Source organism: Anser cygnoides, chromosome 4, assembly GCF_040182565.1.
Source record: "Anser cygnoides isolate HZ-2024a breed goose chromosome 4, Taihu_goose_T2T_genome, whole genome shotgun sequence".
NCBI classification, from domain to species: Eukaryota; Metazoa; Chordata; class Aves; order Anseriformes; family Anatidae; genus Anser; species Anser cygnoides.
The window spans coordinates 38,281,079-38,300,051 of NC_089876.1; the positions used below are offsets into that span (position 1 = coordinate 38,281,079).

The 18,973-nt window shown below is 36.7% G+C and overlaps 1 long non-coding RNA gene across 1 annotated transcript; it reads right to left on the reverse strand.

Annotated features, from left to right (window-relative positions):
* Positions 1-237: 237 nt before the first annotated feature.
* On the reverse strand, positions 238-11,260 carry LOC136790692 (uncharacterized). The gene is made up of 3 exons (XR_010831116.1): positions 9,365-11,260; positions 5,530-5,651; positions 238-1,308 (listed from the first exon to the last, which is right to left on the reverse strand). It is a non-coding gene; the product is annotated as an uncharacterized lncRNA (long non-coding RNA).
* Positions 11,261-18,973: the final 7,713 nt, after the last annotated feature.

An 18,973-nucleotide genomic window follows, 5' to 3' on the forward strand; every position in this document is an offset into this window, starting at 1 on the left:
CTGACCTGAGACTAGTGATCTCAGTGTATTGCTCTGCTGGTAAGCACTGGTTGGAGCTAATTAATGTGTCCTGAAACCTCTGCAGCTGCCTCCTGGTCAGGAGAGGCTGAGAGCATTGGAATTGTGCCTGAGCTCAGCCGAGACTTCACACTTTATGGCTGTGCCTACCAGGAAACTGTGTGTAGTCATCAACAGAAATTAAAGCTGGTCAGGAATTTTCCACTAAAATATATTTTGCAGTAGGGAGACAAAAAAAATAAATCAAAAAAACAGTTGTAAAAGCTACTGCCTTCTTTTCCTGACCCAAAGTAAAAGCCAGCCTTTTCATCTTCATGATCTCTTTGGCCTGGCAGGACATGATATTAACTGATGTTCAAACCAGTGTATTAGGGGAAGAACTGAAGAACACTTTTTAAAGTCTGTCATTTCATAAACCAATCCATATATGTCATACATTCCTCTAAAGCTATAAAGCATTTTTATACAGTGCATTTTATTCTATTTATTAGACTATAATTCAGTTCTGTGTGTATTGTACCTACATTAATAACATCATTAGGGTTGCAGTGATCTTACAAATATCTTATTAAACTTCCTGAGGTCAGAAAAATCCAACCTTGTAGCTGCTCCACTAAAATATCCATATCTGCTAGTATAAGTGTATTACAAACCAATTCCAAACATATCACAGCAACCAGACGAATTACAAATGGAAATCAAATAAACCACTGAAATGCCATCACTCAGCTCTGCTGTGCTGTGGCACCTGCTCCCAGACTGGATTCGCGCTGGGGCCACCCCGCAGCCCTGTGCCAAGATAAGCAGTCCCTGTGCAGTCTCCACCATGACCTCTCTCAGCAACAGCAAGGGAGTCCATGTGCAAACTGAAAGTACGAGGTGTAGCACAGCCATCACCTCTGGGGTTTGATTCCTTTTCTGCATGCACAACTCAAAAAATCATAATATAGTCAGCACAGTTTCTGCTAGCTGATTGATCTAGTGCCTTCCAATGCCCTTTCTTTATTTTAACTTACATTCACTTGCAGCAAGGAGTTGGCTGGTTTTTTTTTTTTGTTTGGTTGTTTTTTTATTTTTTTATTTTTTTCTCTCCACCAAATTCTACTGCTTGGTATTGCAACGTTTGCTTCCTTCACTGTTATTTCATTAAATAGCAAATCACTCCAAGTTGTTCTCCTCCCATGTCCTGAAGAAAACTCACTTCCTCTTTTATTGCATTCTGTCCCCCATGACCTTGTTGATCAAACTTTCCCTTCAGAGAAATTCTCTACGAGTCCACACAGGTTGCACCTAGGGAGATGCAGTCAGTTCAGAGAACCAAGAAAGGAGAAAAAGTCCATTAGATTTATGAGCTATAACACAGTGGGGCAAATCTGCACCACAGAAAATACAATTTAATATTGAAATGTTTCCAAAAATGTTTTATCATCTCATTAATATCTTTCCATGAGCTTTTAAGTCAGAAATTTCGATATTTCAGCTTCAGTTTCAACCAGATTTGGTAAAAATGTGGAATACCATTTTCCCACTAGGTGGAAATACTGATTTTATCTCAGCTCTAATCAAGATCATTTAGTTAAATAAAAATAAAAATATAAATCCCAGATTTTTCAAAGCAACCAATTCTTGCCTGAGGGAAACATTTGGGAATGATGAAACAATACAACACAGACATTCAACCACATTGAATAAAGTTTCAACTGTTTCATTTATATTATTTAAAATTCATATTTAGTGAGTTTTAGGACTTAGTTTGGCCTTAATTTGAGTACATATAAGTACCATTGCCAGAACATATGTTCCTTACTTCTCTAGCTTAAGATTTTCAGAAACAAAAAATGCATTACTTTTAGTTACTATGAAAACTCTCAGAAATCGGAAGCCAGTAATACAGACAGTGAAGCACCAATTTAATGAGAAGCTACCTGTGGTTAGGCATAAACCAGCAACTACAGTTATTTTTTAATTGCATACCATGTTTAGCACTGTAAATGTAAAGGTCTTTGAAAGTTTTTAATTCCCCTAGAGCACTAGGGACCCGGGAAAACTTTGATAAATAACTGAGATACTATAGCAAAAAAATAGCAAAAAAATCATGATAACAGTTCAAAAAATTTATAGTATACTGGTCAGAGCAGATATCTGTCTATATTGGATCAAGGCCTGCAGTAGCACAGCAGGGGGAGTGGGGAGGCAGCACACAGGCAAGACTACAGAATCATAGAATATCCCAAGTTTGAAGTGACCCACAAGGATCATCAAGTCCAACTCCTGACTCCACACAGGACCGCCCCGAAAAAAATAAATAAAATCAAGCCATATTTCTGAGGGTGGTGTCCAAACACCTCTTGAACTCCAACAACAGTCTTGGATTTTGGTGTTTGAAGAGGAGGAACTGGAGAGAAGTAGATTTCTTGAAAAACAGGACTGCAGCTGGACACAACAGATGCAAGCTGAGAAGCTCATTATAGGTGGAAAAACTGCTGCTGCCAGCTTTACCCATTTGCTAGCAGAAGATACCGATACATTGCTTGGCCAGAGAACTGCTCCTAAAAGGCATACATGCAGATTTGAGGGCTACCAAATATACCTGGGTGCTTAATTCCTTCAGGATGAATGTAGGTATTAAGTATTAGTTGTATAGATGTACCTGAGGACTGGATCTTATAACTTAGATTGTTCCACCCCTTTCTTATACATGTGATGATATGATCATGTAAGGCTAACACTGGCCTGCAGTATAAAATTTATACTATGTAATGCACAGTTCTGTGGACATTTCTCCCTAAAAATTGAATTTGTTACAAAAAATAAGTATTTATGATATTTTCATCATTATATACTCAAATGCATACTTACATGAGTTATATATGAAATGGATGGGTACTAAATATCTGTGATACAGACATGGTAACAGATAAAGTGAAGGATTATGTGACTAAAGAAGACTCAGATTATATTCTACTCAGTGCCTGCTTGTCCTCTGTGAGAGCATATCTCTTCCCAGCTTCCCCACCCTGCCCAGAGAGCTATTACAAACAAATACCTGGACATCAGTGCTTTAATTTACTGTGCAGGGTAAGACCACGAGCATTTCATTTTATTGTTGCTAGTAAATACAGCATACAGCTCTGTGTTTTACAGGGCTAACCTGATTGTCTCCACAGGATTCATTATACCTATTTTATACCTCCATACACCAACAGTAGTAAGAGGTTGTGCTTCCCCCCCCCCCCCCCCCCCCCCAACCCCCTCCTTTCTCCAGTCGATTTTTTTTAAACTTATTTTTAAATCTTTGCTTTGTTTCTTTTCTATTTTGGTGACACAAGACTCAATAGTATATGTTACTTCATACCTAATATTAACTCTGTTAGTTTTCCTAATAAAAAATGTCCATAACCCTTCAGTGGCCATATGGTATTACATATGTTTAGAACAAACTGCAGACTTAACACTTGGAAAATGTCGGCCTTTAGCTGATCTAGATGTTAATCTGCAAATTGAACAAGTGGAGAACCTCTCAACCTGTTATGCCCATGAGCTACAGAAAAAATGCTGTCATTTACGCCCTTATGAAAGCTCATTGGCCTCCCAAATATGGTATCTGAGGCAGATTCTTCTTTTTAAATCCAGATATTTATTTTGACATTTAAAACAAAAGCTAGAATTTTCAAACATGTTAAAATTATTCTGCCATAGCATATAATTTCAATTAAATGAGCAGAACTATCTCCTAAAGACTGCTTTGAAAATCTTGCTATGAAAATTAAATTTAACACGGAACAGTCCTCCAGTGCTTTTGATCCATAATGCTTCTCAGGTGCAGGACAGCATTTCTGGTCTGTGGCAACAAAAAAACAGTGCAGATTGTGTGATATTTATCAAGAGCAGGAGATGCCAGTGCATGTCCTTATACTAAGCTGGATAGTCAGGACTACAGCAAGTGCTACTAGCTAGTACTACTTCACTACCATGAAAGTGCTCTTTCTATTCCTCTTATTTTTCAAAACTTTTTAAAAAAAATAATTTTGAAGTGTCTAATGAGAAAAAAAGAACATGCTGAACCCTTAAAAAAGGTTTCATGAAAGATGACAGAAGGCCTGGTCTGACTAGAGCTCTTAAAGAAAAAGATCTTTCTTCCTCTGCAACACATACAGAAGAGCCAAGACAAAGAACCAATGCTCAAGTAACAAACATAATGTAAATGAGAGAGAAGCCATGAAAGTAATTGTAGTTTACATGTGACATTTGTCCTTTATCTTTACCATTGTCACAGTTCCCCCCCAAAGTCTGAATTCTACAAACGCATTCTTAGGCTATACTATAAAGGTCATAACACAGAGTAGGGCAAAATAGATGGTGGAGTCTGAAATGACATGAAAGCCATAGGCAGAAGATTGAAACAAGGCAAGCAATGAAACAGGGCATACATTCTCACTGCCCACTATGTTACCACCGGCCACAGGATGATGTCTTTGCGAAACATAGAACGACAGAAAAGAAAAAAAGAGGTATGACCTTGGCAACTATACAGTAGTTGAGGTGTTCAATCAATTTGCTGCACGAGAATAGAGTCACTACTACTATAGAGAACACTACAACTAATTTGGAAGTGAAATTAACATATGAGTCTTATAGCACTGTAATATTGTAAATTGTCAGCATTTTTCATTATGTTTGAGTGCACAAAGACACTGCTGCCTCCTCCTACTTAATTCCTAAATAGGTATTTAACCCTTCTCTTTCCATTTTGTTGACTTTGATTTCATCACTGTAAAGTCATCTTCTATCATTGGGAGCTATCATATGTCCCAGACAAATGGAAGCTATATGATACAGATTTAAAAAAAATACATTAAATACTAAAGAAGAAGAGAAATGGTCATCTAAAAAGCCTACACACATTGAAATGTGGGACAAGTTATAAGGAGGTATCTCAGCAACAGAGTTTAATGATCTGTAAAGCTTATTTATCTTGGTCATAAATGGTTATTTCACAGTAGAATCTGAAAGCTTCAAGAACCAGTCTTCTGCTATTTTACAGTTGAAAACACTGTCTTTGTTCAAATTTAAGACATTTTTAGATGCCCATTATGAAAAATCTAAGCTTTACAAAGATTAGGGTCAGTATCATGTTTTTTGCAGTCATTTCACAGTTCTTCCCACTTACCATAACCCATGACTAGTTTTGTCTTTCCTACTTAACATAACTATTTTTAAGCACAAAGAGGTTTCATATGAATTTTAAGCATTCTGAGAGACTAAAGTCTCTAGTTATTTTAAGTCATTTATATAATGTTTGGTCCAATTATGTGTCTGAGTTACAGGGACAAAGAAAACCAAGGAAATTCAAATTATACAGATAAACACAAACATGTCTAGTTTTAAGATTGATTCACCTAACATACATAATGCCAAGTTTAAAATCCTACCAGACATGATTCAATGTCTACACTGATAACTATTCATTTTAGCAGACATTTAGCACAAAACCATTAATATCGCACTTACGTAACCACCCAGTGCATCTCTAGAAGCCGCAGTTCCTCCCCAGCTTGATTCCTAGATGCTCATCATTTTTCTGTGAGGTCCAAACAATCTAACAGATTTCTTTTTCCAAAGGTGGTCCTGTGCTGTAGACAGCAGTTGAGGTTAAATCACTTACTATAGGAATATGCATCTTCTGAGCAACCCATCTATGGTTATCAAAAGGATAGGCAATGATTGGTGCCCCCACAAACCCAGGTATGGCTGTAGCTATAGTTCACACACAATAGTTTTAGCAGAAATTCAGTAATGGAACACGTTTATTAAATCATGAGTTTAAAGAAAATATAGCAGTCAAACTGTAGGGATTACTTTCCCACAACCACATCATTATCTTCCTTCCCCCAAAAATTGCATCTCGGAAATGTCAGAAAAACCTTTTTCTCTTCACTGGAGATATTCTCCATTATTGTTTCTTTGTACATTTTTCACAGTTTTCTTATACCTTTAAAGTAGACCTTTGAGAATTCATATTGTGGTTCTGATATATTTGGCTTAGTGTTCTAAGTTATATTGAATTTAATCATGGGGTCACTTGAGCCAAGTAGCTCTGCTGTTTCTAATCTACTAACTGCACATTTTTGCTGAAATTGAATAGGACAAGTCCTATTAGGAGTCTGACACCACAGGTCAATAAGTCTTTATTTCTTCTATAATTTTACTTTTCATTGTGCCATGCTTTTCAGTTTTCCCAGTTCGTACTGGAAAATTGAAATCACCCATCACTACAGCTTGATTGTTTTCCTATTTTCCTCATGTTGTACTGTTGCTCTCTTGCCTCTCCTGATGGCTTGTTCTAGGAGCAATCTGTCCTTTTACCTTACCAGGTCTACTGCTAGGATGTACGTACACCTAACAAAGAGCTGCTTTAGATGAAAATATAGCTTTACAGGTCGTAAAGCAATTCAGCAGGTTTCTCAAATATTTCTCATCTAAGTCTTTACATTTAATGAAGTTTAACCTCCTTTTCAAACTCTTCAAGGACATAAAGCAAGAACAGTTAGAAGGAAAGTATCTGTACACTATGACTGAATTTTCTGCCACACATACACTTAAAGTTTAGAAATCAAACTCTTCACACTGTCACTGTCCAAACACCTTCCCAAATAGGGAGAGAAGGAAAGTCCTATCCTTTAGTTTGAAAGCTGCACTTTAATGCTGAGTTTGAGCAACCACGTCACACTGCCACTAAAAGAGCAAGTCTTCTTCCCGCACCCATATGAGCTGGCTTGTGCATGCCATGCTTGTGCAGCCCCGCAGGACATGAGAGGCGATCTCAAACTGCAGGGAAAGACTTGCCGACAGTACCCAGCTTGTGCATTACATCACAGAGAGGTGGCAGCTGTCATCTTGGTCATGGTTTTATGCATTCATACAGACTTGTGATCCCACGCTCACCTGTTTGTTTACACATGTGCCTACCGTATGTGTTTATAAACAGTAAAGCTCTTGAATGTGAGCATATATGATTATGTTTACTGTTACAACTTATGTGGAAATACTAAGCAAAACATTCAAGTAAAACACTGCATTTGACTTCATTCAACAATAGAAAGGAAAACCAAGGGCAGAAGGTGAAGTTGTACTTGATCAGACCTTGTTTTGTCCTTAACTTGTTTTGCTGTGCCTGTAGATATTGCAAGTTCACTTACAACCTCAGTCTTGCTGCTACTCTGATTAAATGCTATATAGCATCCAGTCTTTGTGGCTAAATGTCCATAAGGTTCTATACTCACTTTCTGAGAATTACAACTCTTCATAACAGAGAAAGAAAAATCTCTTTTCTATGTAAGACAGGATTAAGTGAATAACAGGATATCACTATTACAAATAAAGCTGTAATATCTTTTCCTAAGAAGTGTACTCATCTGTCTACGGAAACATTTGTCTTCTTTTGGCTTCTAAGCAATGGTTTCTGACAGAGATAGCTAAATAATCACATTTTTGTCCATCAGTTCATTGGAAAAAACTTCATTGCCCAGCATAGATAATGCATTTTGAAGTTTACTATTGGTAATTTCTTCCTTCGTATCACCTATATTGGTATGTCATACTCTTGTTCTACAGAGCATGTTTAAAGTCACTATTCCCCCTTTTAGCAAGAAAGTAATGATCATTTAATGATCATTTACCTCCTTCAACAAATTTTGTCTGTATGTTTCCTGTACTATTATGTACTATTAATGATACCAGAAGTGGTAATTCTCATTTTGGAGAGGTAGGAGAATACTAGAAGTGACAAAAACTCAGATTAGCCTTCCAGAGAGAAGTAGTAGAAAGTTGGCCATGTTTAGCTATAAAAAGTAATAAGAAAATTTTGAAAAACCTATCCTAACATCTACATTTCAGACCACCCCTCTAATTATCAGGGCATGAAAATTGAGAACACAGGTTAAAAAATATTACAATTCCTTTCTTTCCTATGCATAGGCAATAGATCATCCTCACTTCTCTTATATCACATAGAAACAACATTTACCATGACGCAGTCTTGAACTTCTTTTAAAAAAAAACAAAAAAACTTTAGCTTCATAGCACAAGTAATAACATAAGTTACTCAGAAAATACATCAGTGCATATTCAAGTGCAAGATCCAAGTCAGAATGCATAATTAATTTCTTTTGTTTAATCATTTTGTACTTATTAAAAAAGCTAAAGCAGATTGGTAGAAAGTTAGAGGCGTTAACAAATCCACATCCAAAAGAAAGAAATCCACAGCTCAACCTAACATTTATTTTTGTTCCCTTCATCAAGAAACACCAATATGCATATTTTAAATACTTTACTATATTTTACTGTATTTTAGTATTATAGCTGATGGTTTATATCTCTATAAATATATTTCACAACATACAATAAATATTTTGTCATGTAAGTATTTGTAAAGAGAAAGTTATCTTGATTTTAGTAAGACATCAAGTTAAAAAAGGGAAAAGGGAGAATAAAATTATCTTGGCATGACTGTGTAAGATTAGACACTAAAATTATCCTCCCATGGTCATATTTAGTTCTCTAAACAGATTTCACTAATTTGTTCAGGCACACTACTTTCCAGTGAAGATAATGAAAAAACATGAAACCTCTACATTCGTTTTTGTGAATATTCAAATCTCTAAATACAACAACGCTAAAAATAAAATAATAATAATAAAAAAAGACAGTTCATTTCTGTAACACTCTTAGCTTCCTCAAGCTGCCATTTTGGGCAACAGCCTGTGCTAGAACTGCTTATATTCCCTAAATTTATTTTGTAAAGAATGTATGTGATGCTGCATGACTGGTATTGTCACAAAAAAAAAAGAAAAAAGACAAAAAACCCACAAGTTTCAAATCTGAATATTGCTATTAATAGCCAGCCACAGAATTAAATAAAGATAGCCTATAACAGTGAATATGCCGCCCCCCCAAAAAAAAAACAACAAAAAAGGCAAACAACAAAAAAAAAAGAAAACATTCGTTCACACGAATTTAACCACAAGAAGAAACAACAATAGCCAGATACATCATTTATCACAGATTTTCTTTTTTTTTTTTCAGCTTTGTTTTTAGTCTGTTCCAAGCATTAAACAAGTTAGAAAGACTATTAGTATTGATTTGAACATGTACCTTACCTCACATTACAAGCCTCTGAAAACTCAGTTAGGGACTAGCTCTTGGCAAACTAAAACCATCCCACTTCACATTGCTATTATAAGAAAGGGTCACCTTTTTGTTCAAAGCTATCATTGTTTCTCACCACATGCAAAGCAGTAAAAATTGACTTATTTTTGGCTATTCTATCACTCAAATAAAAACTTACGATTTCTGATAGCTTTTCCTTGCACGTCTTTAATATTTCTTCCCCTTAACTTCTATATCTCACATAGAACAGTCACGTACAACTCAGCAAAAAGGGCCTATAACAACTAGGTGAGTTTGGCTTTCAGGCTGCCCAGGTGCTTTAAATCATCCTTTATTTCCTGAAAAGTCATCTACAAGGTCTTCAACTAATTACTTTTCTCTCTGGTTATTGTATAGTAGAAACCTAGCTCACCCCAAACCCACTCCCACAACCTTGAATAATTAAAGACATTCTGGTTAAGCAAAAGACTATGCTTAATGCCTTAAGTTTTTAAGGTTTAAATGGATAGGCAAATATAGCAATCAGTTCTTGGAAGCAGTTAGTATGTTGGAAATTTGTGTGTGATGCTTTCCCTCAACAAGAATATAATTTTCAGTTTTCTTGTGGAACTAGTCTTCCAATGTGGTTACTACACAGTAAATTTTTGATACCTGTTATCTGCCACTAGATAAACTAATCTCCTGCTGCTTTTGTTTACAATACTTTTGTTAACAGTGTTTTGTTTTGTTTTGTTTTTATGTTTTAACGTCAAACAGAAAACAAGAGTGTAGTTTGTGAAGTAATTTAGATGAACAGTCTAGACATACCTAGCAGGTAAACTGTTCAGTCAAAGCAAGGCTTTTTTTTTTTTTTTTTCCATTAACAATACTACATTTCTAGAGTTTCAGGGATTTTTATTTGTAGGGTAAAAGCTTTGCCCCCATCCTCACTCATCCTATAATTCTTAATCTGTGATGGACAGGTGACAAGCCCACACCATAAATAAATAATATTTGCTTTCATAAAAGCAATGTTAGAAAAAATATTTCAAGCATCTAACTAGAAGAAGTCGTTTTCCAGTTTTACTTTCTAATTGTAACTGTGTGTAAACTGAATACAGATTGCTTATACAGAGTGCTTAGCAACAGTGCTGCAATTATCTTTGTCAAACCTTTGGCAAGTTTAGATATTTTATCTCAAAATTATGGGTGGTAAAAGCAAGTACAGCCTGCAGAATATTTGCAGTATATTGACATAGATTTTTGTTTTAATTTTTAGTAGTTCAAAAGATATTTCAAGGATTTCAAAAATATAGTGTTATTTGGTATTAGAAAAGCTGTATGCTATCCTCTACTGTCGTTAATAAAATCAGCCCCAATATAGCTAGCACCTGTGTTAAACAGGTGTAATCCCATTCTAGATGTAAAAATCTAGGCTGTATATTCCATGCTGTTGCTAAACACGGCTAGCACCTGAACATTAACAAGGTGCTAATTAAGAACTGCCATTTTAAGTCTATCATGCTTTTGCATGTAAACTCACCATATGCTCTAGATCAGATTTCCTACTGTGGAAAAATTGAGAAGACTCAAGCTGTTGATATGCAAAAATCTATTGCTTTTCAGTATCCTCTCATCTAAAAATGCCTTTCCTCCTGTAACTGTAAGCGTAGGCATTTGATAAGATTACCATATGTTCCTGTGTCTTTTTTGGATATATCTGCACAAGAAATGGTCTTTGGAAAATTATGGCACAGTGCTAGAGAACTATCCGTGATTAATACCAGGAGCTGGGGACCTGTCAGCTTGCTGGAGTACAAGTATTTATGTTCTTCCTAGTAATCCCTAGTAATGACACAGATCAAACCAGTCTTGTAGAAGAAAAAAAAAAATTGTTGGTCCCGGGCTAAACCTGAAATAAACAACAGAAGTCACCCTTCTCTGTTGGCACTATACCCTATCTGCTGCTGCTCGATATACCAGTGAAGTCAGCAACTGTGAGAAGGGTAAATTTGGTTCTAATCTTATAGAAAAGAGATGCACAAGGTTGTAAAATACTCACTGGAAACACAAATCAAAAATCACATCTGTTTCTGATGTCCATATTTTAACATCCTCCTGAAGCAATGGATAGAAAGGTCATACCTGGTCTGACATGCGCACCACTATAGACTGAAATTTGTAAGTTTTCTTATAGCCCTTATTGGTATAAGGGGCTATTGATCAAGCTGTACACGTTTGAATGAAACATAATTGTATATGAAGAATATGTAATGCAAACCAAATTAAGTTTCATCTCAGGGAGAAAGTGTGACATTTTATTCAGTGATTATTCCTCAAAACAAGTGAAACTTCCATTTGTATCATTGGCTTTTCATATACATATGAATAGTTTTACCATTAACTTTCTAATTATTTCCATAAAAAAAAGCTTGACTACATGGTGCAATGTCAGCTTTTTGAGAATTGTGTATCATACCATGACTGATGTTCCAGGAGTTGAACAGCATTTGTATCTTCTTTCACAGAGGTGCCCATGCAACTGCATTCAATAAATTTAAAAAGGTCTATTTATTAGTAACAGGGATTTGCAGCAAAATTAATCACATATTCAAATAATGCTGTTTTCTGTTGTAATATGTTTAAATGATTTTAAAATCATATTTCAAAGCCAATTTCTGACCATGCTCAGACATTAAAGGTAGAAGGTAAACCACCCTGCCCCGTGTGGCTTGCACTTGTGGCTTTTTAGTCCTACATTTAATCACAGCATATAGGAACCAAGAGCAGTCTTTTTCGTGTTGCAGTACACAGACAGTTTTCAAACTACGTGTTCTTCAGAACACAGGTATTATAGGCAGAGTTGGAAATAAAAAGACAGTTTTAATTTTTAAACAAAACAGAAAACACAGAGTTCAGTTCAACAAATAATTCTGTGACAGGCAATATTCCAGCTTGTTGTTATAAAACTAAACCATTATGCTGTAACGAAGCCTAAAGATGTTGAAAACTGTCCTTTCAGACATTTGCAATGCAATAAAATGCATGTTCTTGATAACATCAACAAGAATGCATATTGTACATGTAACTGAGAGTTGACTTTATCTGGATTTGTTGATTTACTCTGAAAATCCAATGCTCAATGTACATCAGGATTTTCCATTTCTTATATGCATTGATGTGGCCTACTGGCAACATTACTTTGTGTCACAGAAAATACAGTCTTAGTCCTGCAACTCCTAGTCAAGTGAATTGTCCTTAGGCCTAGTTGCACATGGATCCATTAAAAGAAAGAAAGAAGATTTACAAACATAAGGAACACAGGGTCAGGGGTCAGGCCCCTAGGGAACATTAAAAAATCTTCTAAAGCTGCATGAAATTCAGCCTGCCCTTCTTACTTGTCAACAGCTTCATGTCCCATATCTAGACAAGATATTTGTCTGCCACATTTGGAAAGAACAAATCAGATCTGTGTGTTTGTGATACAGAGGGGAAAATCTAGATTTACACCTTGTAGGAGGTACTAGGTATTTGACATCTGCATAATAGCAATTTGAGAAAGGTAACATTAGCCACAGGGATTCACAGGCTCCACTTCAGCAGAGGTGGTGCTGCTACAGCACCACAGGACAGACATGATACAGGGCCAACTTAACTGTTTATGCAACACTGTCATCCTTAACTGATCGCTCCTTTAGCTGTGGGCGGGAGTGTCAGTTTGCTATCAAGCCCGTAGGCGGAAGAGCATGTAATTGCATTGCCCCCAAAGCAGCCTGGCTGAAAGATAGTGACTTAAAAAGTCATAATATCCCTCCCGGTCTCTCCATTGTACCAGACAGAAATAAACTGACACATATCTGCACCTGGGGTGATATATGAGCCAAGAAACATCAACGTCATTATGCCATCAGGTACACTGGTGAATTATGCTTCTGCTCATTCTTCATCTTCATCCATCTCTTACCACTTGTCTGCACAAAATGGATTCTTATTAGCTCCCTGGAGCTCACTCATCCCTGTGCACAGAAAGCAATGATAACTTCTGAGCTTAAAAGAGGAACAGCGTGACCCACTCCTCCCTACACTTTCAACCTGGAATGCAGAAAGGGTCTTTATTTTGCCCCTGGCAAGGCACAGCTAATTAAGGCACACATTAATTAAGAACAATGTGCATTTCTATACCATCCCTTCCTAAAAAGTACCTCATATGCTTTTCCACACATTTAACAAAAATAATTGTGACACAAGATAAAACTTTGAAAAATTCAGTCTCATAGGAGAAACAAATGGTAATCTACAAGAGATAATAAATTGAAGTGTATATTATTGTACACTCTAAATTAAAATCTTTCTCAGCATTTCCATTATAACACAGCGTCAAGTGCCCTCTATATAGACTAACAGAATAAAATGGTAGTATGCAACCTAAAAATAAATGGAAGTGTTAAATTCTGGATCAAATTATGATAGCAGGACCAGCTCCAGGATTTTTGCTCCAAAAAATCAGCAAACCAATGACACAAATAGATGCAACAAAGAATATCCTAGACTTATCTAGTTGGTTCACACAGACCTTTTCTTGCTTACCTGAAGAGACATCTACAAGTTCACCATAGGGTGAAACACCATCATCTCTTAAGAGAAAAACCTGAAATACGGAAAAGAGATTGCTTACTAATGGAGACCTAGCAAGATGTCCAAGTCAACAGTATTTAAAAAAAAATGCTTAAAAGTTAAAGAACACAATAAGAACCTATGGCACAGAAGAAAAGTGAAGGACAATACTAAGAGCTACTCTTGACTGTAACTGTAATTTTCATGGGTGCATATATAGTTTTCAGGTTAGGCAAAAGATTCTGTATTTGCAATACTAAAACATATGATAGAATTGTATGTAAATGAATAAGCATACACAATGTCCTTAGTCCTGATCCTCATCACCTTTCTGGATCTGCTGAGGAAATGAGAGAAACTATCCCTCCCAGAGACCCTGTTAAGTGCCTCTAAACCCATTAAAGGTCTTAGGTATTCTGCTGGCGAAAGTGAGCATAGTACAAAAATAAAAATAAAAAATTAGGGTAGCTCCACTGATCTCTTAATTGCTTCAACCCCCTACTAAAACAAAACTAAGAAAGAAAATGAAATACTAATCTTCAACCCGCTGTCATTCTCTCAGGGTGGCACTGCCAGCAGTTTCTGGCCCACAGCCTAAAATCCAGAGCTGGGAGAGGAACCCTGACCGTGCTCGGAGGTCGCCTGTCCCGAGGAGCCCCCGTGGTAGGAAGCCCACTGGTCTGCGTCTGCATTGCTCTTGCCCAGAAAAGCAGCCTCCTCTCAGCTCGCAGAAATATCTCTCGGCAGCTGACAAATTTGTGCTAGCAGACCAAAATAACTCTGCAGGGGAAGTTTACGAGCACTTGCTAGTATGTATAAATAAAAGTTGCTCTTTCCAAATTTACCCAGAGTATGCACCTTTCACATATCCTTGGGCCCATCCATAACTGCAGTTTTCCAAAACATTGCAGTGTGGAGCAGGAGATTAAATTTAACTGTGTTAGAAAAATGCCTGGAGCTGGCATAAGCAAAGATTGGTGATTTTGTGCATAAGACATAGGGCCAGGTCCAGGAAGGACAAGGTCTGGCTCAGCTACAGCCAGCTTTTTTTTTTTGACATCATGCAGACTGCTTTACCTCTTTGCACCCCAGTTCCCCACTTTTGTAAAATAGATCTGTCTGTCTGTCCCTCCATGCTTCCTCAGATCAATTTCTTGTATGCTGTAGTTAAAAGGACTCAATCTATAGTTCATACTATTATTCGATGGAACTAAATATTTATTTAGTGCATTAAAATGAAACTATAATTTTATTCTATGGAAGGTTCACAACAGCATCTCCTGATTTGGGTCTACGCCTTTACTTCCCATGAACCAAAACCAGTGTGACCCATATGGGTCATGAACATTCCTGTCTGAATAAACATCAATCTTATTTGAAGGAACCTAAAACTGTATTTTATTTTTAAGAAAAATAATCTAATTTGAGGTCTTACATAGGTTACATTGCCTATGGAAACGAAACACTCAGGAAATCAGTATTTTGGATGATGGAATAACTCTCAGAGAGAATTGAATATGATAGGGGAATGAGAAAAATGGAAAACTATGATGCTATATCACATTGGAGATAAAATTCAGGTAGCATATTGAGGGAAGGGAGAATAAAAAAGAGAATAAAAAAATATCAGAACACCAATGCTTTGAAAGGCTCAAAGGCTGACACACAAAACGCTTTTGGGTTAAAATTCACCCAGCATCTGAAGAAAACCTGGGCAAAATCTGTCTTCATGCCCACCTACCTAAGTATTTCATACAGCAGAATGATCCACTGATGGCAGATGCAGTCGGATGTCGGACAGCTGGTGAAGGGTCTAGAGAGCAAGTGTTATGAGGAGCAGTTGAGGGAACTGGGGTTATTTAGCCTGGAGAAAAGGAGGATGTCTCTCAGGGGAGAGATCATCACTCTCTACAACTACCTTAAAGGAGATTGTAGCTAGGTGGGGGTCAGTCTCTTCTCCCAAGAAACAAGGACAAAAGAAAGGGACCTCAAGTTGCGCCAGGGAAGGTTTACTTTGGGATATTAGGAAAAAATTCTTCACTGAAAGAGTTGTGAAGCATTGGAACAGGCTGCCCATGGAAGTAGTTGAGTCACCATCCCTAGAGGGGTTTAAAAGATGTGTAGATGTTATGCTTAGGGACATAGTTTAGTGGTAGACTTGGAAGTGCTAAGATAACAGTTGGACTTGATGATCTTAGAGATGTTTTCCAACCTAAATGATTTTATGATCTCTGAGAGGGTCTGCAGGTGAGGAAGGAGGAAAGCAGTGGAGGACTGAGGGCTGTCCACACACAGTCAAGTCTGACCTTTCATTCTTTTTGCCTGAAAAGCTTTTTTCATCTTTTGTTATCATTTTGTTATCATTTCTTCTGCTGTCATGAGGAATGTTATTGTTGTTCTCCATAGTTAGCCAGTTATTTAAGGGATACCACTTTCTTCCTAATTTACAGCAGTTTCTCACAGAATACCTAACTAGCAAGCTGCTTATTCTTACTCACATCAGTTTATTTTTATTATTTCTTGCAATAAATGTAAATAGACTAACACTATAACTTTTTATACCAATTTAGAGATTGAATTCCAAGAAAAGCAAAAGATATGGAGTAACAGCTTGGTGTTACTGAACTCAGGAGCAAACCTGTGCTCTGTCTTTGCTGAAGTTCTTACAACCAAAGTCAGAGGAGATCAACTAGTCTGCATATACAAGGCTTACAGGACATTTAGTGTAGCTCACAAAAACAGAGTGAAATGGATTTACCTAAGTGTCTCCAGTGCAGACCCTTTTCGTACTCCAGAAGCACAGTAAATGCAATTTTAATTTTAGTTGCATCTCTGTGAAATAGAAAAATGTCTGTAGTGTGAGAAGAGGCTTTACACTTTGGACCAAGGGTTTTATTAGATAGGGTGATTTTTCAGCACAAACCTCACTGTAGAATTCTTGCAATTATTGGTAAACACTTCCCCAGGTAGGTCCATTCATTCTCCATTCTCCAAGTAGGGCCATTTATAAAATAAATTGGTATTCAGACAAGGTAATAAGGTAGCATTAATGACAACTGTTCCCTGCAGATAAATAGAGTCTGAGGGCTAAGAAAGCCAGTGGAAGCATTGCTCACTTGAATAAAGCACAAAGTTTGTATTTAAAGCATGAACATTTTGTTTGTTTATTCAAGTAGCATTTAATCCAACCATGACAACAATAAAACATCTTAATTTTATTTTTCCATCACTTGAGAACCACAGTTTGCCAAAAGAAAGATGATTTATTGCCTTAGCAGTCACCTCCATTTCCTTTTCCTTGCGATGTCTGGTTAGTATCCATGGATCACTGCTATCTAAGAGGTTCAACTGAATAATCCTTCATTCATTATAAGTTTCTACGAAAACAGTTTTGTTTGTTTGTTTGTTTTTAACCTGTTGCTTTTTTTAAACAGTCAACAAAATTATCACGGGGTCTTGGAGAATAACAACAGCACCAGCTAAGCATGTTCCATGTTAAAATACAATCAGCCACTCATATCACTGCCTCAGATCCAATTTTTAAAAAGAATCGAAACTTTGCATGCCACAGAATCAAAAGAAAAATGGTAACTGTTCAGTCATTAAAAAATCATTTGGTATTCATTGTAACAACGTTAATCATAATGTATTCATTTGGCATTCATGTGGCTGTCACATGTAAGAGTTCAATTACAATGCACACTAGCTAATGAGCATATAAAATGTTACTGAATCAACATTACTGTGCAACATTTTCTTATTTGAATTATTCATATGCTTCAGGTTTAAAAATCTATCACCAACAAGCTGTTAAAAAGCAGCAATGTATTATAAAAGACACATTTTGGAAGCCTTGTTTTTGAAATCTGTTCAACTGTCTGTCTAAGCAAGTGCCCATGTAGCCTCCATCACTGTAGTATATGAGTACCTGGAGAGTTGCCCGTGGTTTTCACACATGCCTAAAACCATACTGTTAAAACGTGGTCCTATTATTTTCAACATGGACAGTACAGCACAACATATGAGTCCAGATGGAGCAAGGCAATTAACTTCCCATCATTTCAGTGGGAACTTCTAAACACTTTTGAGGAGCTGAGCTCTGGTCTTCAGAGGAGGGAGTGCCTCCTTGTGATTGTAGCACCATGAAGAGACTATCACAAAGGCAAAGCAACCACAGCTGATAAGGACCTTGTCATATTGTGAAGCATACTGGTAACTTCCACCTTTAAAAAAAAAAAAAAAAAAGAGAGAGAGAGAGAAATCTTGGACCCTGGGAGATAAATGAGAGGAAAAGTCTGAGAAAGAGAAGAGAAATCCATCTGCAAATATGTTATCTTTGAAAACACCTGTCTTCCTATCTAGCTCAAGCTTGGGTTGTATTGCAACACCTCCCATCACCACAGAGAGGAAAAAAGAAAAAAAAAAGAAAAAAAAAAGTGAAAAGTTAATTAATTGAACTCTATAAACCACATGGTAAGTGGAGAAAGCAGGATCATTTTAAAAGTTTGAACAAATTTGTCAAGAAGACTCAAGGAGTGGTTTACCAGATTTTGGTGTGAAGGGATCCTGACCTCCAGATCCCCATGCTCAGGAACAGCATTTGTGTCCATGTGGTGCCAGGAGTCAGGTGTGTTGTAACGAAACAGAGCTCAAGCTCCAAACTGAAACTGAAAGTGAGGTAGAGGCTTTAATGTATTATATAAGTTATTTCAAGGTATATTTCTAGTTTGGAAAAAGCCTAGGCCACACAGAAATCACTGCTATTTCAGAGATCTGCAAATACAAACCAAAGAAATAATGGAAAAAAATAGAAAGAAAGGAAAGCAAAAGATTAAGCCCCTATGTGTTTTTCCACTGTCATTTAAAATATCACTGCATTCTAGTCACCTGCCTCTTTCCGTGCACTCTGTATGCATTGCTTTATACAAGATCTCTAACTTATAATCTTTTACATTGTTTTCTTTTTTCAAGGTACATTCAATTACCCTCATTCTTTTCACTTGCATCCTACATACCTACTTCCTACAGCATTCCTGTGTCATTTTTATGTCCTATATTTTGAAAAGACGAAAACTGAATTCACAGGCATCATTTTTTGCATGGTGGGATGAGAAGGGAAGAAACCTTAGTTTAGAGAATAATTCCTGCTACATGTAACTTTCCCGCTCTGTTATTAACAGTGAAATTTTAATGT